General features: G+C 35.9%; 1 long non-coding RNA gene across 1 annotated transcript in view; it reads left to right on the top strand.

The window, feature by feature from the left end:
* LOC141555306 (uncharacterized) overlaps nucleotides 1-23,282 on the top strand; it is a 232,428-nt gene that overhangs the window by 127,076 nt on the left and 82,070 nt on the right. Inside the window, exon 3 of the long non-coding RNA XR_012486143.1 lies at nucleotides 14,465-14,648. This is a non-coding gene — a long non-coding RNA (uncharacterized LOC141555306). The remainder of the gene's footprint in view (nucleotides 1-14,464; nucleotides 14,649-23,282) is intronic.

The following is a 23,282-nucleotide window of genomic DNA, read 5'->3' as shown; positions in this document are numbered from 1 at the left end:
TTAAAAATTATATAAATGCTTGCAGTTATTACTATACTTCTATGGTGACTCACCATATAATTAAAGCAACAGTGCTAGGCAATATAAAGTACATCTTTTTTTTTTAATGGTGCCTTTCTATTTAGGATTCGCATTTTAATTATGGACTAAAAGGGAATAAGAAATTTGGGCAAATTCATGCATGTGGTAGGAAACAGAAGGTGATAAAAGTTTGTGTAAGCCTCCTTCAAACATAAGTACTCCTTCTGACTCTCCAAAACTTTGAAAACAAGGTTTAAATCTTGGCTATTTTTCCCTGAGTTGTCTAGAGCCCTATCACAAAAACACAGCCATGAGGGGGCCAAGTAATGGTGGAGATATGATTATTATGTCTATAAGCTCAATTTTTATAGAATATAAAAATGACTCCAAACTTTACTCTTGATTGACTCCAAAATGTTGACAAGGTGTGGAGTCTCAATAAATCTGTCTTAAGGTATTAAGAAGAAAAAAAGGCAATTCTTAACCACCAAGGACAGACTCTAAGTTCCACAGAATCTTAAGGACTTAAAAATTACACAGCACAAAGTTAGGGAGAAACAAGACTAGAGCACAGAGGAACTTTCATTTTCTCCCTGTCCTACTTATCTCACAGGGTTATTGTAAGGATAAGTTGAAATAAAATATAAAGATGCTTTAGAGAAAAAAAAACTGAAAGAATTACATAAATTTGTTAGCTTTGTACCAGCTATTCTCAGTGATACTAATGGTTCAGTCATCCTTGGGATTGCCTCTCGCCAAGGGTCTCTACCTGGAATGTTGGAGGGGCAACCTGACTTGGCCCTTGTAATCAGGCTAGTTACAGCCTATCAGGGGCAGCTTTATTGTAAGTTTAGAAAAGAGTGGCAATCCCCAGCAGCACTACACCAAATGACAATTTCCTAGAGTGACATCTCAACATCTGCCTGGTCCTAGCTAAGAATCTCCAGGGTTAGAGCTACTTGGAATCCTCTGGGCTCATTGAAGTTTCTCACCTGATGCTCCCCCAGAATAGAGATTGGTATCTCACTATTCAGTGCTTAGACCATAGCTCTGTTCACTATTGTTCTCCTTACCCTTGGGAATTCCTCCCACTTCCAAATACAAGGGAGGGAAATACTTTTGAATTAAATATGTGTGTGAGATACTTTGAAAATGTCATACAATCTAAATAATTCTACCTTTTTCTAATTGTACCCAATAGAGAATAAAACACTCTCTGGCTCTCAGGAGGTCAGAGGCAAAGTTGTTGTGGGGACTCCCTCCTGGTCTGTTACATAGTCTGGTACCTACTTTGCCAAACCAGATGTTGGCAGGTATAAAAATCTGAGACAGCTGGTTATCCAGTCCCTTGAGGCTAACTGCTCCAAAAATCACTTTTTTTTCACGGCACACATTCTGATTCAGAATCTCTAAGCTAATTATCAGGGTTGTGAATCTCAACCTAATCATCTTTACTTATGTCTCTAGAGTAAGATGAAATAAAAAACTTAACACTTACTTTACTGACTTGTATGTACATAGATGACATATATAAAGTGGGCTAATGACCCTTGCAGGTTTGAAATTCTGAAATAGTTCAAATTTTTAGGGGAGGGGTTCATCCCCCAGTTAACAATGATCAAAAAATTTATAAAGCTCCTAGTGTATATACAGTGAGGCATAGAGGTATTGAGATTTTCTAAAGTTTTTGCCCTCAACAAACTCAGTGAAAAGTGCTTAAATTGTTAAGGTGAACAAACAAGAATAGAAATAACAATGATAACTATGACAACAATAATGATGATAAACTTTATATAGTGTTTTAAGGCTTACAAAACAATATGCATATGTTAACTCCTTTGATTCTAGTAATTCGGTGCTGTTAATATAGCCATTTTACAGATGAGATAAATGAAGCTGAGAGAGATTAGGTAACTTGCTGAAAGTCTCCCAGTGTCTAGGAGCTGAATTCAATTCTTCCTGCTCCAAGTCCAGAACACCTACCTTTGCACCACCTAGCTATAAATATATACCTAGATCCTATATCTAAAATTTACATAATACTTTAAGATTTGTAAATTATTTTGCATCCTCACAACAACACTGATGTAACTACTATTATTTTTGTTACTATTATTTTCATGTTACTGATGAGAAAAATCGAGACTGAGAGAAGTTAAAAGTCTTGATGTCACATAGCTAGTAAGTCTATGTGGCAGGATTCAAATTTTGGTCTTCCTGACTAGAATTCTATCTATTTATCTATTTATTTACCTATTTGATTGTGTGTGTATATATATATGTGTGTGTGTGTGTATATATATATATATATATATATATGTATGTATGTATAAAAATACATATAGATATATTAATATATCTATATGTATATACAAATTTTTATATATATATATATGTGCATATATATGTATATATATATAAAATACAAAAACTTTCCATGTATATTTGCATATGTTCTCAAAAAGGTAAAAGAGCATGAAAACAATTAAGCTAATGAGAATAAGTGGACATGGGGAAGATATCATGTTAATGAGGTTTCTAGGGCATATGGATCTGTTTCCATTCAGTACTGCAAGTTCCAGTGGCACCAATGAGATTTAAAATGTGTTTGGGAGGATGGAAAGGGGCCAATTTGGAATAATGGAATAAGAGTGTTATTCCAGTCACATGGATGATATAAAAGTTCAGAAGTGGGCACAGCAAGGAAGTTTTTCCAATTAGAGTGAAAGATTTGCTTAGGGTAAAGGATTATAAATCTAGAGTTGGAAGGGATCTTGGAAGTCATCTAATATAAACTTCTCATTTTACCAATAAAAAATCAGCCCTCAAAGGGTGAATAACTAACTCAAAGACAAACAAACAACTACTAGTAGTAGATCTAAGAATTTTAACTGGGTCTTTTGACTCTTAATCCTCTGTTCTTTTCATCATGTAACAAATAATCTAGAAAGTATAGCTGAAACCTAGATAAAGGTTTGGACATTGGCAGCAGAGATGAAAAAAATAGAACATGATTTACAATAAAGACCATAACATAACTTGGTAGATGTTTAGATAGAGTGGACAAAGCATAAGGGTTATTCAGGGTTGGCTCTGAAGAGTCAAGATGAAGGAGCTGAAAAAAGCTGCTATTGGCAATAATGAAAAAAAGCAAGCAAAGTACAAGAACAAAGGTCAAGATGAAAAGTTCTCTTTCTGCCATATTTAAAGACAAGAAGATGTGGTAAAAATGGAAAGAATGCTGAATTTGGAGATAGACAACTCTGGCTCAAAGTCTAGATAAACTAACTAGTGGTCTGAGCTTAGGCAATTCAACTAACCTCTTTGAGCTTTGGTTTACACATTTTTAAGTGAAGGATGCCTATTTAACAGAAAGAGTCAGAGGAAGGAAGAAAGGAGATTAGCTTCTAAATGCTCTTCCATACTTTAATGCATAATTCTATGGTCATTTAGATGAGGATGACCAAACAGAGATCACTTAATGTTCAGTCTCAATTCTCATTATAAACAAAGGTTAATTAAACAAATGTCTGATATTTTAAGGAATTGTATACATAAAATAAGTATTTCCAAATTAGGATGACTACTGGTGAATTGGTAAGAGTTTTCATTAGAATAAGCCCAGGGTCAAATCGAGATTTTAACACTTACTTCTAATGAGACCTTGGGCAATCTATTTATCCTTTCTCCACTTCACTTTCCTAATCTATGAAATAAAGGGGTTGGATTAGATGACCTTCCAGGTTCCTTATAGTTATGTACATATATACTTTATGTTTTAAGACTAACTCAAAATACAACCCATAGAGATCATTATGTATGGATTAGTGGCCCCTGTTTTTATTTGAATTTGACACCACTGATGTAAATGATTTAGGCAAGATATTTTTAGGTCATTTTGCCTTTCATGGATACTCCACAAAAGAATCAAACGCTGCTAAGTATGACAAGTGTTGAACAATATAACATACACACTAAAAATGTAATTTACTATATCTTGACAGGAAATAACCAGTTATAAAGTAGGAATCATACCAGAATCAGTTATGTATTGTAATCAGATCTACAACTAATTAAAGCAAAGGTCAAAATGCATAACAAGTTAAAAGAAAGGCTAAAGAGGGGAAGGTACCGCAAACAACTGCAACAGCTTCAACCTAACCTATTCACCTGATGGATGAAATGAGTGATGAAAGTCACTGATGAAAAAAATCAAAATTTAATCTTTTTTATAACATGAGGAGTATGATACAATGGAAACACCCTTGACTGCACCATAGTCAAAGCATCAGGGTCTAAGTTTCATCACTGAAAATTACAAACTGCGTGACCTTGGTCAAGACATTTAATCTTCCTGAGCCTAGGTTTGTCCTGTCTAAAATAAGGGTTCAAGTTAGCTAATGTCTGATATATCTCCTAGTTCTGTATCAATGGTTTTTCATCTAAACTAACTACAACATTAAGGTGAATTGAATATCATTAAATTAAATAGGGATAATGATAAAAGTTGAATATTTGGGTTCAAAAACTCAACTTTACAAAGACAATATGGTGGCAGAATGGATCAACTGGAGTTCTTGGAAAACACCTGAAAATTTTTTGAGGGATTTCTAGATTAATATGAGTTACCAATGAGTTGATAGTCAAGATTACTCATATAATCTCAGCAATAGTAAAAGAAATAGACATCTAGGACTAAAGAGGTGATTCTGTGGCTGTGTTCTGGATCAGTCGAACAATACCTAGAATGAGATAGTTTTGGCAGCCACATTTTATAAAGGAAAGTGGTATTATCCTGGTTTTATAAGCTCTGCTCTGCATCTGCTGTTCTTTCTGGTTTTAATTCCAAAAACAAGATGACCAGACCTGGTTAAGCTTATCACTTCTAATCCCATTACTATGCTTCTAACTCAAACCTTGATTGACACCATCTCCCTCAACCTACACTCCCCTCTGATTAGAGGGGTACCAAAGTCCTGATACCTTTCTTTATAGAAGGCAGAAATTTGACTTTCTTCTCACTCAACTCTGCATCTGTAGCTCTTCCTATTTTCAAGTCCATGAAACAAAATTCCTCAAGTGTCCCCCAGACATTTTCTTGCATGACATGAAAGTGAGTTGGATTTAAGTGAGAGTGGGCTTTGCAAAGTCACAATCCACACCTTCTTCAAAGCCATCTGAGTCCAGCGGAAAGACATAGATCATGACATTAGACATGGTCTTTCAGTCTCCCAGAGTTTCATAGGAGCAAGGGATAATAATTTATAAAGAGAGAGATTTAAGTTTGATATAAAAATAAACAAACAAACTTCCTAACAATTAGTTTTTTCCAAAGTTTAGTGTACTACCTCAAGAAGTAGCTGCTTGGACTATTCAGAGATAGAATCAAAATGACAAAATAGCAGGAAGAAATATGGCAAGCTCCCCTCCTTCCAAAAAACCCTCCAAAAAATCTACAAAACTTACCTGTTGGAAAAAATCCAAGAAAAAGTCATAAAGATTAATTTTTTCAACCCTGTTTAGCATAGGGAAATAGGCATTGAGGTCTATAGACATAGGAGACTAATTCTGGCCAGAAGCTTAATGCTTGAAGCACCCAAGGAGAATCTAGGTACCAAAACAAATGGAGATCTTAGGACAATACTTGGATAGCATGATAACAACAGGCACCCACTGGTAACTTTATCACAGAGAATCAGGAATGGTACTAAATAATACACTAGTTTCAACAAAGTTGTAGGATACCAAAATCGAAATCAAAAGCATTTATGTGTAATAACCAAATCCGAGAAACAAGAATAGAAAGAGAAATTCCATTTCTAATAACTACAAAATTCATAAAACTTCCAGAAATCCACCTACCAAAGCACTCAAAATATTTGTATAGATTTAATGGACAAAAAAGAAATAGAAGGCAATGACAAAATGAGACAAAAAGAAACAGTAAAAATAAGTCAAAAGGCTGAAAAAAATCAATTTCATAATAAAAACTGTAAAAGAAATGGAGAAGAAAAACATCAATAATTTTTGGACTACTTAAAGACATTTTTATATTCTTTCTATTTATCAACATACATACATATACATATGTGAGTGGGTGCCTGATACTTTACCAGATTATATACCAACTCCTTGAGAGAAAAAAAGTCTGTTTTGTTTTTTTGTTTCTGTCTTTGGATTCTGGCCCCTAGAACAATGCTTGATAGAGTATTTAATAAATATTTATTAGTAGACTGATCAGTGCTACCCTCTGATCAACAATTGTCAATGGTTCTCTATTGCCTCTGAGATAAAACACAAAGTCCTTAGCTCTATTTTCAATCTAATGTCATAGTAATTACCTGCATACATTTATTTTGTTTTAGTCAAAATAGATCGCTGTCTATTCCTTGTGCATGACATTTTCCTTACCACTTTTTGTCCCTTTGCACAAATGGTCTCCTAAACTAGAATGGACTTCCTCTTCACCTCCACCTCACTGAAACTCTAGTTTCTTTCAGCAATATCACATAATCCCAAAATCATTCACAGATAAATCTAACAGGAAAATATAAAATGAAACAAATGCATCAACATCTCAATAATAAACTATTTTCATCAATAGTTTCAGAGGAACCACTTTATTTGGACCCTAATATCTTTTTTTTTTTCCAAATGGAAATGTTTACCAAAAAAAATGACACTTATATAGATGAAGGTAGAAATAGTAGTTGGAGCAGAGCAAGCTTGCAATGAGGAACTGCATGCTGTATGTAACATGATCTGAAAAGCACTGAAGGGGTATCACTATAAGGGAAGAAAACTGACTATGGAGGTGGGGATGAACAGATAATTTAATACCCAAATGAGGAAAGAAAGAGAACATTAATGATTTATATGCATTAAGCTCTTGGGCCAAAAATATTTCTCCCTTCTTTAGTATTATTATATGATGTTAAAAGATAAAATAAAGTAGGAATCTGGTTTATTAAAAATCATTATGAAAGTTGGATTTCATTTTTTTAAAAGGAAAACTCCTTTCACCACCAAAAAAATAAACAAAACATTTTGAAAGAAGGGTGGACATAAATGTGAAAAACAGTGTGAAACAGATTCCCATATAAAGATGTTGCCACCCACAACTCTATGAATGTGTTTATTCCCTGACAAAATGTTTGCTTGTTGTCATGCAGCTAGAGCCTCAGAGATGTGGGACTGGATAGTGGGAGAGGCGAAGGCTGGAGCTGTCTCTCTTCATCAAAATTGTAGTTGAAGACATTATAAAGAACAAAATGCCTAAGAATGGGAATGCACAGTGAAAAGAGAAGGAGAAGTGAAACTAATCCCTGGGGGATACTTGAAAGGAAGATCCAGTAAAGGAAACATTGATCTAGTGGCCAGACAGATACTAGGGGAAGCAGAAGGGGCCAGTGCTTACCCTTCTAGAATCATCCTTTGGTACCATAATTGTAAATATTGTATGAACAGTAGAAAGAGGATCCATTCTGCTAGAAATGTCTTTGGTTTTCAATAACTATTGTAATACTTTTGAAATGTTGATATTTGTATGGAAGCTCTTTCGGAAATTTTGCCCAGAAGCTTTTTTTTTTTTTTTACATCATATTTATCTTTAGATTTTACTTCCTTAAATGGATCTAGAGAATCAGCAAAGTTACTAATTGAGACAATTAACAGCTTCAGGAAAAGTGCAGACTACAAAATAAACCCTCAAAAATCAATAGCATTTTTAGATAGTAATAATAACAAAAACCAAGAGCAAAAACAGAAAGGAAAATCCCATGCTTAATAATTACAAAATGCATAAAATATCTGGAGATTAACCTACAATATATTCCTTAAAAATGTAAAGACCAATTTAAATAGCTGGAGCAATAATCAATATAGGCCATGCTAATATAATAAAAATGACAGTACTTTCAAAGTTAAGTTAAAATTTTAATGCCAAACCAATCAAATAACTAAGGGAATATTTTATAGGACTTGATAAAACAAAAAACTAATAACAAAGTTTATTTGGAAAAATAAAAGATATAGAATATGCATGTAAATGATGAAAAGAAATAATGATGAAGACAGAATAACTTATTCTGTCTCAGACGTCAAACTATATTATGAAGATAAAGCATCATTCATTAAAACTATCTCGTTTTGGTTAAAAATCAATATACAGATCAATGGAAGAGACTAGTTAAGGGAGAATCAGAAGCAATGGAATTCAATAATCCTGAATTTGACAAAATAGAAAACCTGAATTGTCTAGGTAAAAACTCCTTATCTGATAATCAAATTGGGAAAATTGAAAAGCAATCTGGCAGAAATTAGGCTTAAAATAACATCTTACACACTATTCTTCTATATAATCTGAATAGATATGCAATGTGATACTAATGACCAAATTATTAAAAAATTGAAATGGAAATAGCTCCTAGACCTCTCTCAGATGTAGATAAATGTATGGATGGATAGATAGAGAAAATTAGAAAAAGAAAGTGATTTTGATTACATGATACTGGAAAGCTTTTCACAGATAATAGGATAAGAAAGACTTCCAAATCACTAACAATAAAAGAAATGCAAATTAAAACAATCCTGAATTTTCAGCTAACACAACCCTGAGTTTTCATCCATTGACTACTACAAACATAGGTATTAGCTTTATGAAATAGTTCTCTTTCATTATAATTAAGCCTATCAGAACTGACTGTGTAAAAGTCCAAGCATATATACTTCTTATGTGCTTTTATATAATTGTCTAAAAACAGGAATGTATCATTAATGGGGTGGGAGGTTCAATTAGGATTCATCAGGCTTTGGTTTTGTTTTCTACTCTGGAAAGGGCAGAAATAAGAATGGTAACTTGTTTTACTTGGTAGCAGTAACTTTAGAGAAGGTATTATATATTCCAGTTAAATTAAAAGTAGAGTCAGGTAGAACACACAATTATATCCCTTCACCATCCTCATTAAATTTCAGTTCAACGGGGAATGGTGTTATTTCTACCTCCAGTTTTTCTATTAAACTTGTATTTTAGGCCAATACCCACTGATGGGCTGCAGCAAGCACCTGTGTATCTTATGTAATAGCAGCCAGTGGTGTATTACCAATAAGTGGGGTGTTTAATTGTTTCTAATTATTCTATGCAACTATTTCTTTTGTGTGAATAATCACAGATTGTTTAAGAACAGAGCCCCAGTTGACTATTTGGCAAAAATCAACAGGCAAGGCTGAAGCTTCAAGTTTTCTCTTGGGGCATTTCTGCAGTAAATTACATTTCATACATAAACTCCAGCTTTCTCGTTTTGAAATCTTGCTGGAATCACTGCAGCAAATTAGTTGATCTGTCAGATGAATGCTATTTGCAATTTCTAGTCATAGACTTGTGGTACACTCTTACTTCACATTCGAATTTTGTCTTGATGAAATTGACTTAACAAGCAAGTGTTTATCACACTTACTGCTGGCAAACATTGAATTATCCATGCTCCTGTTGAACCTGACACACACTTACTTTTGAGAAAATTTGACTAGGTTGGAAAGTTTACTTAGATAATTATGTTACATCTTACACTGGCAATTTCAAAATATAACACACTGAATCTCAAGGAATCGTGCAAACTTCAAAAACCTTAAGACAAACTCAGACTTCTCCAAGACAAAACCTGGCTGAGAGGTAAATCACAGGGTCCCCAGGGACAATTGGGACTTACTCTTAAGTCAAGAAACAATGTAGTATACTGCTAAACATGGGCTCAAAAACGGGGTTCATCTCCTACTTCAAGCACTCACTGTTGACAATCAGCAATCACTTATTGCCTCATTCTCCTGTGCTACAAAATGATAATTAAAATCCTTACACTACTAACCTCATAGGATTATTGTGAGAAAATGTTTTGCAGACCTTACTTATATGCTATAAATATATGCAATGTCTATCTTTCTCTCTCTTTCTCTCTTTCTCTCTCTGTCTGTCTCTCTCTCTGTGTCTCTCTCTCTTTTTCTCTCTATCTCTGTCTCTCTGTCTCTCTGTCTCTCTCTCTCTGTCTCTCTCTCTGTCTCTTTCTGTCTCTCTCTCTTTCTCTCTCTCTATATATGTATATATATATATATACACATATATATATATATAGTCTACATGCTATAGAAATATGAAGTCATTCATACAGTGTAGATCTTGAGTTGGATAGACCTTAAAGGTCATAGAGTCCAGTAACTTGATGACATTGAGGTCCAAAGACTTTAGATGACTTGCTTAAAGTCATGTGGGGAGTAAGCAGCAGATCCAGGTTTCAAAAACTCATTTTATTTTCTCTTCTGTAGCACACTGAATATTCCACTATTTCCAAGAAAGTAAAGGTCAAAGATTTCAGGGAGAAGAATATAATGGTCCCTTTTCATGTGATCAAGGTGCTGGGTTTAACACCTTCTCATTTGCCAGAAGTGCCCAGTGACTCTGAATTTTGTCAAGGAACTTGAATTTTTTCTCATCTGCAAACCATTATATTCTGAGCCACATCTATACTTTATAATAACCTAAGAATAACTGGAAGCTACCTGGATTGCTTGAAAGAAAGTCCTCCTCCTCTGAATGTGGATAATGCACTTGGCATCTTTTCAAGTCATTTCATAAGAAAGTCACGTCTAAGAAGACATAAGCATGCTATACCTTTAATCCTCATGACATCATTTCTTAATTCACAGGGGCCTTTGAAAATTAGACAGATTTCATAATTATTATATCAAGCCCAAGAAAGACTCTATCTTAGGTCAAATAAATTATTTAATGATGTTTGAATAGATCATCTCACTACAAGTTTATAATAGACACCGATTCCAAAATATTCACTAAAATATTCCAGTTTATCTGGCAGTGGATGGTTTTGAGATGTGCCATGGAAGGGTTACATACATACATACTTATAACACACAACACACTCACAGTGTAAGTTGTTACATTGCACAGTGTTACACTAACACTCCAGTAAGAGCCAAGTGCCACGTGGTGAATGCTGGAGTAAAAGCATTTGGGCTCCCTGTTCCTCAGAGACTATGCCAAGGAACAGGATGGAGCAAGACGAGCTAAATTCAGTTGGGTGATTTAATTGGGAGCTACCCAGAGAGACCCAGTTATCCTCTTACTATGGGATAGTGAGAATAAATGGAAGTTATTCTATTCTGTTTTTAAAGTACACAGTTCTAGTAAAGAAGAACCAACCTAACAAATTATACTGGAATAAAGCCCAAGATTCATCCACCTGTCAATCAGTTAATTAAATAGAAAGTATTTATTATGTGCCTTTCTATGTGCCAGACATTGTGCTAAGCAAATGTGGGTACAGAGAAAGGCAAACTGACTTTCCCATTAGAATGTGAACTTTCTGAGGACGGAAACTACACTTTTGTTTTTCTCTGTATCCCCAGAACTTAACACAATTTTTGGCATGTAGTAAGCACTTAATAAATGCTTGCTGACTAATTTACTTTAAAAAAAAACCACTTAATAAATAATTTCTTTGAATATTGACTCTGTGCAAGGCATTGTGCCCAGTACTGTGAAGACTAGACAGAGAAAGAGTGGGTTACAGAGGGAAAAAAATGCTTAATAAGGAGCTAATAGATGAGCCCAATTCCTCTTACATTTAGTAGTCTAAATCACAGTAGTAACTGTGATCAAGTAAATTCCTCTCTCTGAGTTTCCTTCTTTTTATCTATAAAATTGGTATAAGATTACTCATAGTCTACATCTCTCATGGCTGTTTTCTAAGTTTTCTTAGTAAAATGTTTTCTAAGTCTTAAAGCATTATTAGATGAATCAGAGTTGCTGTTATACTATAGAGGAATAGAAGATGGCAATATATGGCTTAAAGGTGCTCAGAGGTTACTACAAGGTAGTATATAATAAATTCCAAGTGAGTGACTTGATTAGGTTTCTTGGAGGGATAGAATGGAGAGAGACAGAGATAGACAGAGACAGAGAGAGGCAGAGAGAGAGACAGAGAGACAGAGAGAGACAGAGAGAGAAAGAGAGAAAGAGAAAATTATGGTCTGGGGTGGACAACAAAAACTTCACAGAGTAAATGGGAACTGAATAGGGATCCAGAAGAATTGATGGATTTGCAACAGGCTTAAAGGAGACAAAAAGGCATCTTAAGCAGTGGGAACCATGTAAGCAAAAACATAAACATGGGGATAAAGCATCTTTGTGGTAAAGTGAGTAGGCCAGTTTTGCTGGAGAAAAAAAGTTGATATTCAGTAATAGAAGGAAGGAAAAGTAGGTCAAATTTTATAGGACTTGAATGCCAAATTTAATCATAAAAGCTTATATTTCCATAGGCTTTTCCTTACTTTTTACAAAATACTTTCACTACATTTTCATTTGGTTATTATGACAACCCATTTCTTGTGAGATGGCTAACATGTTTAATTATCCCCATTTTATTGGTAAATAAACTGAAGCTTAGAGGTAATGTGATTTGTCCAAAGTCACATAACTAGTAAATAACCTAAAGAACTAAGACTTGAGACCTGGTCTCTTTATTCCTTATTTCAATAGAGGAGTTCGGGCATCTTTTCAGCTATGGGATGGGAAAGTAATATAATGAGAATCATGTTTCAGGAAAAATAGCTTACTTAAAGAGTGGTGCATAAATTGCAGGGGGAGGAGTAAGGAGAAACTAGAGGCCAACAGACTCCTTAAGGAGGCCATTACAGTAATTCAAGAGATGAGCTAACAAATGTCCAAAGTACGATGATGATGATGATGATGATGATGATGATGATGATGATGATGATGGCAGAAATGAAAAGGAAGGGATGACTAGCTGTTATTAGATGATTCCCTTGAGCTAGGCACAATGCTTAGCACTTTACAAATAATATATCATTTCATCCTCACAACAACCCTGAGAAATAGATGCTAATGGTATCACCATTTTACAGTTGAGGAAACTGAGGTTAAGTGACTTGACCAGGATTACATAGCTAGTAAATATCTGAAGTTAGTTTTGAACTCAGATATTTCTGATTCTAGACCCATCATCCCCTGTCATGCTTAGTGTTTTCATCCACTAAGGAGCCCTCTTCAGAAATACAGGGTCACAACCCATCTTGTGTGATTCTTATCTATGTTATCCCATAAATTCATCAAAGGAGGTCTATTCAAGATGTTGGAGGCCTTTATCAATTTGTGATGATGCACATTCTGGCTATGCACTTGTTAACACTGGTCTTAGAAAGTAAAAATTATCTTAGGGGAGAGACATTAGAAATAATACAAAACAATAGGATCTAGTGATTCATTCAATTGCAAAAAAAGTTGAGGATGGGGCACAAAATGATCATGAGTTTTAAGCCAGGATGAGTTGGAAATTTGAATTGCTATTAACAGAAACATGAAAGACAGAAATGTCACTAAGATTGGGAGGGAAAAAAAGGATATGATCAACTTTAAGTAATGTTAGAGATTGAATAACATAATGGATATAGAACTGGCTTTGGAATTCAAAGAATTCATGACATCTTGGTAGCATAGTGAAAAGACCTGAGATTAAGAAATTAAGAAGACCCTGAGTTCAAATGTGCCCTCAGATGCTAGGCAGTCATTAATCTTCTGTCTATAAAATGGAGATAGCAATAGCACCCACTCACTGAGTTTCTGGGAAGATATCAGTCAGGATACTTATTAAGTGCCTACTTACTATATCCCAGATATTGTTCTAAGTGGTAGGAATGCAAATTAAAAAAAACATCCCCTTCCCTCTTTTTTTTTTTTTTTTTTTTTTGCTTGCTGAGGCAGTTGGGGTTAAGTTTCTTGCCTAGGGCCACATAGCTAAAAAGTATTGTGTCTAAAGCCAGATTTGAACTCAGTTCCTCCTGACTTCAGGGCTGGTGGTCTCTTCATCATACCACTTAGCTGTCCCTTCCCTCAAGAAACTTTCAATCTAATGGGAGAGGAAAAATGCAAATATGACGATTGGAAAGGGTTGGCTTAGGGAAGGGGAAAGTACCAGTGGATCCCCCAGGTAGGAACATGATAAAGTTGATTATGAAGCTGAAACCAAACAGAGTGGCTGGTAACAAATGAATATGTGGCTAGGATTTTAAACTCTCAATAAAGGATAAAATAAGGTAATATTTTAAGTACTTGGTGCCTGGGCCAGAGTAGGCACTTAATAAATGCTTGCTTCCTTCCTGTATCAAGTCCTGTATCAAGTTACACAATCTGATTGTGTAACCCCAGGCACCATCAATCCAACTTCTAAGATGTATAATTGCAAAATGAATTATAAAAATGAAAAGTAGGAAAAAAAATAATATGGTTGTCAAAGAGGCAGGAAATATCTCCCATGCCAAAGCTCCTAAGTTCTGAGAGCGACAGATCAAAAGAGGTGTGACTGACAAATTTAGCAAATTCTTAGCTCAGGTGTGTTTCCTTTCTTTAATTTAGGGCAGGAGTCCTCAAACTATGGCCCACGGGCCAGATACGGCCACTAAGGACGTTTATGTGGCCCACCAGTTTGTGGCAAAATCAGAGTGGAAGTGACAGTCAACCTAAACTTGCATTAGCAACGCACACTCCCGGCACTGGGCTGAGGTGGCAGAGACAGAGTGTGAGGCGATACCGAGATGAGGTGAGTTCCCAGGCTGGAGTGTATGGTGTGGGGAAGGGAGAGAGATGCAGAAGAAGGAGAACTGACGGCCCGTGGCCTTGTAAAGTAACGGAAGCGACCACAACAGACAGGCGCGAGGGATGTACAGTGCATGCTGCGCATGTCAGGGCCGCTGCAGGGGGAATATATGAGCTGTGTCTGGTACGTGGGTATAGTAGCAGTTAGTACTATAAGTCCCAGCTTGACTCTATCATTGTCATTATGCTGTAATGACAATGTAACGATTTCCTCTCTAAAGCATGTTGTGGTACTGACTGCTATTGTCACCCAGAGTGAGACTCCTGGTACCAGGCGGTAGCCCTGTATCCATAATGACCTCATGTCTGGCTGTTGTGGTCATCAGTTTTATCATTGTCTGTATGTTCTGTAGTTTCACAAAGAGATGGAATATTGCTAACATGTGTCATCACCTTATAATCACTGGGAGGCTGATCTTAATGCCCCCCACTTATCCTGAGTATGAGGGGGTGCTTCATCCCCCTCCAGATTCTTAAGGTTCCCATACGTTTGTACAGCTTCAAGTAACATGATGACCTCCCCCGGAAGCCCCAATGTACGATTTGTCACTGAAGCTCATTCTGCACATACAATATACCATGCAGTTATATGCATATATGCACAATCTTGCCTGCGATTATGATAAATTACGAGTGCAGTACGTATGATCATGCAGCGCTGGATCATGAGAATTGATCCCAGGATTCAGAGGAAACTAGGGCATTTGGGAGGGCTGCTGAGTGGTGACTTGTGTGCATGCAGTGAAGGTCTGAAGCGGGAGAGAGAGTGCGAGAAAGGGAAGCATCACAGCGCAGAGGCAGCTTGGAGAAAGTTGGGCACTGCAGTCTGTATGTCTCTCTGTGGGCAAAGTTATTGATGGTATATTGTTTTTGTAGAGCTGTATGTATATGTATATATATATATATATATATATATATATATATATATATATATACATATGTATATATATATATATATATATATATGTATGTATTTTACTAATAACAATTTGGAATCCCTTAGAAATAATGATGTCAAGAAAAAGAAAAATTGACTTGGAGTGTAGAATATTCAAAGAACAGTAGACTTATGGTTACTTTTTCATGCAGTACAAGGAAAGAGCTATATGTCTGATATGCCAGAATATAGTGTCTGTGTTCAAAGAATATAATTTGCGTCTACACTACGAAACTCAGCATAAAGATAAATATAATTGTTTGTTTGGAGAAGTGAGAAAAAATAAAATATTAAAACTGAAAAATACATTGACAACTCAGCAAAATATTTTTGTGAAGTGGAAGCAGCTAAATATTTCATCACTGTGAGCAAGTTTTCAAGTTGCCAAGCTAATAGCACGCATTGGCAGATCATTCGTGGAGGGAGAATTTGTTAAAGAATGCCTTCTTTCTGTTGCCAAAGAGATGTGTCCAGAGAAAGCCAATTTATTTATACAGTGAGTCTTTCAGGACCTACAATTACACGGAGAATTGAAGAAATGGGGGACAATCTGCATCAGCATTTGCAAAACTCCACCAAAAAAAATCATATTTTTGCTTGCACTCGATGAAAGCAATGATGTTTGTGAATTTGCACAACTTCTAATTTTTATTAATGGGATGAATGATTATTTTGAAGTCAAAGAAGAGCTTGCTGCACTGAAAAGCATCAAAGGAGCAACTACAGGAGAGGATATTTATGAAAAGGTTTGCCAAACTATGAATGGTTTGGAGCTGGACTGGGCTAAACTAGCCAACGTGACAAGTGATGGTGTTGCTAGCATGATGGGGTCTAAGAAAGGAGTAATTGCTCGCATTAACCAAGAGATGGACAAACATAACCATTCTCATCCAATAGCCATACACTGCCTCATCCACCAACAAGCGCTGTGCAGTAAATCACTGAAGTGGGACTCAGTTATGAAAATTGTGGTATCTTGTGTTAACTTCATTAGAGCTGATGCAATAAATCACAGACAATTTCAGGAATTTCTGTCTGAGCTAAATGTTGAGTATGAAAATGTTCTATATCACACAGAAGTCCGTTGGCTGAGTCGAGGGAGAGTTTTGAACCGTTTCTATGATTTACTTCCACAGATTACAACTTTTCTGCTTTCAAAAAACAAAGAAGTACCAGAGCTCAATGATGCAAAATGAAAATGGCACCTTGCCTTTCTGACAGATGTAACAGAGCTACTCAACAATTTCAATATGCAACTTCAAGGAAAGGGGAAGCTCATCTGTGATATGCAATCACATGTCAAAGCATTTGAAGTAAAATTAGTCCTCCTCATCAAACAAGTGAAGGAGGAAAACTTCTGCCATCTCCCCACACTCAAAATCTGTTAGCAGAAAAAGCGCTGATTGCATTCCCAAACAAAACATGTGTGTATTCATTGGAAAAATTGCAAAAGGAATTCCAATTTAGATTTAAAGAGCTCCATGAACAAGACATACAGCTTTTCCGTAACCCATTTTCTATTGACATTGAAAATGTGGATACAATGCAATTTACCAAATGAAACTGGCTGAACTGCAGAATTGCAATTCTCTGAAAGACCCATTCAAGTCAAGCAGCCTTCATAATTTCTTTGCATCTCTCCCTCTGAGACATATCCTCATCTCAGGAACCATGAACTCAAAATGGCAACCATCTTTGGCAGCACTTATGTCTGTGAACAGACTTTTTCTAGGATGAACATTTGAAATCTCCAACCAGATCAAGACTAAAGGATCACACTTGCATCACTTATTACGACTAGCAGTGACAAATATGGAACCAGACATTGACTATCTCATTAGCCAAAAGCAGACCCATAGTTCCCATTGAAAGACTGGTAAGTTTGTTGATTTAACTTTACTTCATTTTAAATATTGTATTTGTTCCCATTTTGTTTCTTCACTTCAAAATAAGATACATGCAGCGTACATAAGAATTTGTTCATAGTTTTTATTTTTACTATAGTCTGGCCCTCCAACAGTCTGAGGGACAGTAAACTGGCTCCCTATTTTAAAAGTTTGAGGACCACTGCTCTACGTGATAGACTAAATGACCTCTATAACTTCTTTTATCTCCAAATCTATGTTCCTACTTGAGTCCCCAGCTGAGGATTCATCCCTCTGCTCACCTTACTTCTCTGTAATACAGTTATCCCTTCCACATCTTGACTTTTCCCATCACTAGGTTGATATTTCATAGCTATGAATAAGAAATTAACTGAGAATTTTGGGGGAGTTTTGTAGAAGCCAAAGATGACACATGAAGGTCAGTAGAAAACACAGAGCCTAAGGCCAAATACTTAACCTATATTTAGGTACTATAAACACCCCATAATAGAAAAAGGAAAAAAAATCAGACTTCCTCTCTGGTCTGAAGAGAGAGCCAAAAAAATTTACATGGATTTTCCAGATCATGAAGACACATCACCCTAATCATTCCCTCAACTAAGTAGAAAAGATAACTGTATTAGGTCAGTACCATCTTTATCTCTTGCCCTGAGCTTCTAAAACTTGCTATCATTTTAAGACTAAAGCTCTAAGCTTCTGGTCCTTCCTCTCAATTTTTACTTATACCATGCCCTGTCACTAGATACAGTGGACAATTGGAAAACAGATAAAAAGGTATCTGTCAAGATCTAAATGGCTTTTATGCTACCTAATTTCTAAATTTTACTAATGCCTTGGACCAAATCTCCAATTCCCCATGATTCTCCAGCCACAGGAAGGATATAACTCTGTTGTAGCCCAAACAAGAATGCTTTTTTCCCTTCCTGAATTTCATCAGCAATTGTCATTGAAGGCAATGCATTTATTTTAAAATCTCAAACCAGTCCTTAACCATTTGAGGAAGTGTGGTCTAGTGAAAAGAATATTTGCTCTCTAATCACAAGACTTGGTTTCAGATCTCAGTTCTAGTGCTACCCATGTAACTTTGTACAAGTTACTTAGCCTTTCTGTGTCTCAGTATCTTCAACTGTAAAATGAGGGGAGGAGTAGATGAGAAGACCTTTACAATCCCTTCTACCTCTAAAATTATGATCCTAACAGGCAGTTATCTCTCCATCTATAGAATCAGTCACTTGCTAAAGTACTACATCTCCTCCAATTAAGGGAAAGAAAAATAAACATCATATTCTAGGAAATGCTATGCTAGTGGGGAGAATGAGACACTATTTGTAATAGTGGTGAAAGTACAAATGGGACATTGTGATATGCCTGGAGATTCTCTTGGCACGTTCCCCTCAGCATCAAGGATATGTGGCAACTTGGTGTCTGGGTATTGTCATGGAGATATTTAGGGGACTAATGAATCCTTTTCTAAATTTGTTGCTCTCAATCAATCAATCACCAAACATTTATTAAGTATTTTGTATACTTCAGGTACCGTGCTAGTTTCTGGGAATAAAAATGCATGAATGCCATAGTTCCTGCCAATAAGAATCTTAAATTCTATTGAGGGAGAGTGACAACATGTATATAGATAAGTAGGCACAAAATAAACATAAGGTACTTTGGGAGGAAAGGAGACATTAACAGCTGAGAGATAGGGGGATGTAGAATAAAAGGATGGAAGGACAAAGGTATCATGTAAAAAGTGATCCTAAAAACTGAGCTTTCAAGGGAGCTTGGGACACTAAAAGGCTGAAGTCAGGAGAGAGATCATCTCAGGCACAGGGAACAATTTGTACAAAAGCATTAAGGAAGGAGAGTCCCATCTCTCTACAAAAAGGGGAAAAGATATCTTTTCTCTGGAGCTAAGGTCTTTTTAAATTATATAATATTCAGTTTCCTTTTTTCTTTCTACTTATGTCATTATAGTATAAATAAACTTAATGATAAATATAGGTGTACATTTGAAGATGGAGGAATATATATGTGTATGCCATTTTGCTGGTTCTATTATCTTTGCATTAATTTATCTGTCTTCCCTTGCTTCTCTGAGTTCTTCATATATGTCCTTTCTAATAGGATGGTAATATTTCATTACATTCATGTACCAGTTTGTTTAGCCATGCCCCCAAATAATGGGCTATACTTTGTTTTCAGTTCTTTATTACCAAAAAGAGTTTTTGAATGAATATTTAAAACATGTTTCTTAAGAGATACATTAGCTATCAAAGTGTTTCTTCTCATCACCACCCTTTTCCCCCTAAAAAAAAGTTATAATACTCCAAATAAGAATCTATTAAGGACCAGCTAGAATCTCTTAAGGTCATTCTAGAGTACAGTAGAAACTCTAAGCCTACTTCAAATTGGTCTCATTCCTGATCTGGTCAGAATTAAATGAGCTTTTAAAAGTAGAAAGCCCAGAGGTAAGGTAGTGTTTGCCAAAATTTGAACATTTTGACGCTCCCATCACTATTATAACAATGTGACAGTACTCCCATCCCACTCTCCATCGGGCTTTTTATCCAGAGACATCAGAAAGCAGCTGTCTCTTTGAATCTCAGGTCTAGATTTTGTGCTGGAATGCAGACTGTTCACAACTTGGCAGCACATGAGCCAGTCCCTCCTACAGGACTGGTCATGGGGGACAGTGCCAAGACATGTCAACCAAACAAAAGGAACTGAGTCACACAGGCTGCAAGTCGTCTTGAACCTAAATTATGGTGGCAGGAGGTAAGCATGGGAGATTGGAGAGCTCAATGAACTTTTTTGAGTCGCAGTCATGATGAAAATGCCCATGTCATTTCAGCTTATTGAGCGTATCTATCCATTTTATTTCTTCCTCTTAGCTGGCTCAGTTACAAGCATTGTGTTATTCTTATTTACCCTTGTTTGTCTAATCCTTGTTTGAAGTCTGCTAAACTATTTGCCTATTTATCAGGGTGGCCCTAATTTGGAACATAGAGACTAATGGCATTTGGAAAATTGCCCTGAAAGGAGTCACCCATGTACTGTGATATATCATAAATATGGATGACTAGAAAGTAAGATGCTACGCTTAAGATGCAAATGAGCAGGGAAATGAGATGCAGTGAGTTGTGTGTGCTGGAGATTCAAATCCTGATGGAGTAGTCCCTATAGCGTCACCAGACAAAAAGCAGGTTTATGCTTTCACTCCCCAGTGAGGCTGCAGTCAATACCACAGCCTGTCACATGGCGCTAATTGAATGGGATACTAATAACAGAGAATGTGTGCCAGCAGCCGCCTGGCCCCCTGGTACAGAGCTAGAGAGCAGACTCAGTGAAAGACACCATGGGAGGGGCACCCTGGGTCACAACAGGAGTCCACAAATCCTAACATCAGGAGGATTTGAGCATCCCCAAGAGAGTTTCACACAGTGGCTGAGGAAATGAGAAGCATTTCCCCTTGCAAGAAATACAAATGCTACTGATGAGGATAAATGGCTGTCAAGTGAAATAGTCATACCATCAAATCCAACTTATTCCATCGCTTTCAAAATTCAAAATTGTTTAGAATCTTGAATGCAAATTGTATCCTCAAACCATCATTCAAATTAATCACAGGTGACCAAGTAGTTATTTTTTTCTTTATAATTTAAAAGAGCAGAGATTTGATTTCTGTTCACTCTATGAGGACATGGTAACAGTAAGAGTATATATTATTGTGCATAAATGCACATATGCATGTATATATATATATGGATACATATATACAGTATGTTTCCTAACATATATACATGTCTACACTTACATGTGGAGAGAAATACATATGCTTGTATATTCACAGACTCATTTGTTTATTCATTCATTGAGGACCTTTTGTCCTTGTTCAGCCTTTCAGCCCTGTTCAACTCTTCATGATCCCATGATACATATCATCCTTGAAGTTTTCTTAGCAAAAATAACTGGAGTGGTTTGCCATTTCCTTCTCTAGAATTTTGAAGAAATCAGAGAATACATGACTTGCCCATTACACAGTTAGTAAATGTCTGAGGCCAGATTTTTAATTCCAGTTTTCAAGATTCCAGGCCCAATGCTTGAAAACTGCATGTGCATGAAAATTTCTCATTGTTTACAACTGCATTCAGCTGCATACATCCCTTCTCCTTCCTGTAGTCACAAGTTCCATCGCTGACCCAGTGCAATAATCCTAGCACCAAGTGCTATTCATAATGTGTCAGAAAGAGGAAAAGGCAGGAAGATAAAAGATGACAAAAGGACAAAGAGGATGGAAAGAAGGAAGGAGGACAAATGAGAGCAAAAAAAAAAGGGCCCTAGTTTTCTGTTGTCATAACTCCAATCACCTCAGCATTTTTTTTCATAAATCTTAGAAAACATGTAGAGAGCAACATTAATCATATCCAAGTATTAGGAATACTATGAGTGGTAACAGACCATCTCAGAAGTCCAACTTATCTGATCCTCATTTCTGCAATAGGGTTTGTTCAATTGGGATACAAATCTCTCTAAAGCAAACCAATTTACATTATTTCTGATACTTTCTGCTTCTGGGAAGGAAAAAAATCTCATCCCAAAGGAGAAGCATCTTTCCTAAAATTTGAAAACGGCACAAGAAAAACAAGAATTCACCCAGAGCCCCCAATGAGCTTTCTGAACAGGACATTTTGCAAGCCCTTTGATAATTTAAATATGAAGAGGAAAACTGAAAAGCTTTAATTTACTTAAGTTTGTTCGCAAATGATGATAGCATAAAAATGTTACAAGTCCTTAGCAATCCTTATAACTAGACTATGCTACAAAAGAATCCTGATTCTTTTGATTAGCTATATGAAAAATTAATTAATATTCATTGATCACTTCCTAGATCAGGAATGGTAGGGTATACATAGTATAATGTGAGGTCTCTACCCTCAAGAATATTAGTTTCAAAATCTACAATACAATAAATGAATCTAAAAATACTTATGAAGTACTTAATATTTTCAAGGTACCATGTTTAAATGCTAGAGAAGAGAGATTCCTTTATACTTTCTAATGGAGAAAGTGATATGTATAGAGAGATATATCTTGTTTCCTTATGTATAAAATGAGCTGATAAAGGAAATGACAAACTGAACAAAAGCAATATTTTAAGGACCTAAATCTAATTCTCATCACCTACAAAATATTTCATTGTCTATATCTTTCCATCTCTCTAATTCTGCATTTTCCCTTATTTAGAGATATATCTCTACTTGCCTGTTTGTTTCTTTTCCATGTTTCTGCTCTGTGGGCATAGGAGAAAAAGACCAAAAAAAATGGCAAAAAAAATTTCTCTGGATAGAGCACCAGCCCTGAAGTCAGGAGGACCCAAATTCAAATCCAACCTCAGACACTTAAGATTTGCCAGCAGTGTGACCCAATCACTTAATCCAAATTATCTTGTAAAACAATGAAAAAGAATGTGTTTCAAAATAGGGTCAAGGCCAAAAAAAAATAGACAACATAGAAATGTGGTAATGATATAAAAATACTATCTTAGAAGAAAGATTCTGAAGGTGCTAGACATAGTCTAGCATCAGTGGGTTCTAGAAACCTCATTCAGCAAACTGTTTGTTCCTTTGGAAAGTGGAGTGACATGGTATCCAAAGGCAAAACATTTAGAATACAAACTAATTTGTAAAAGCTTATAAGGAAAAATAGTTGGAAGATGATATGTATCATCATCTCACAGAATGATGAGAAGCACTGGAGG

The sequence above is a fragment of the Sminthopsis crassicaudata genome, chromosome 1, assembly GCF_048593235.1.
Source record: "Sminthopsis crassicaudata isolate SCR6 chromosome 1, ASM4859323v1, whole genome shotgun sequence".
NCBI classification, from domain to species: Eukaryota; Metazoa; Chordata; class Mammalia; order Dasyuromorphia; family Dasyuridae; genus Sminthopsis; species Sminthopsis crassicaudata.
The sequence above is the reverse complement of the archived record's forward strand: the minus strand, read 5'-3'. Positions and strand labels throughout refer to the sequence as shown.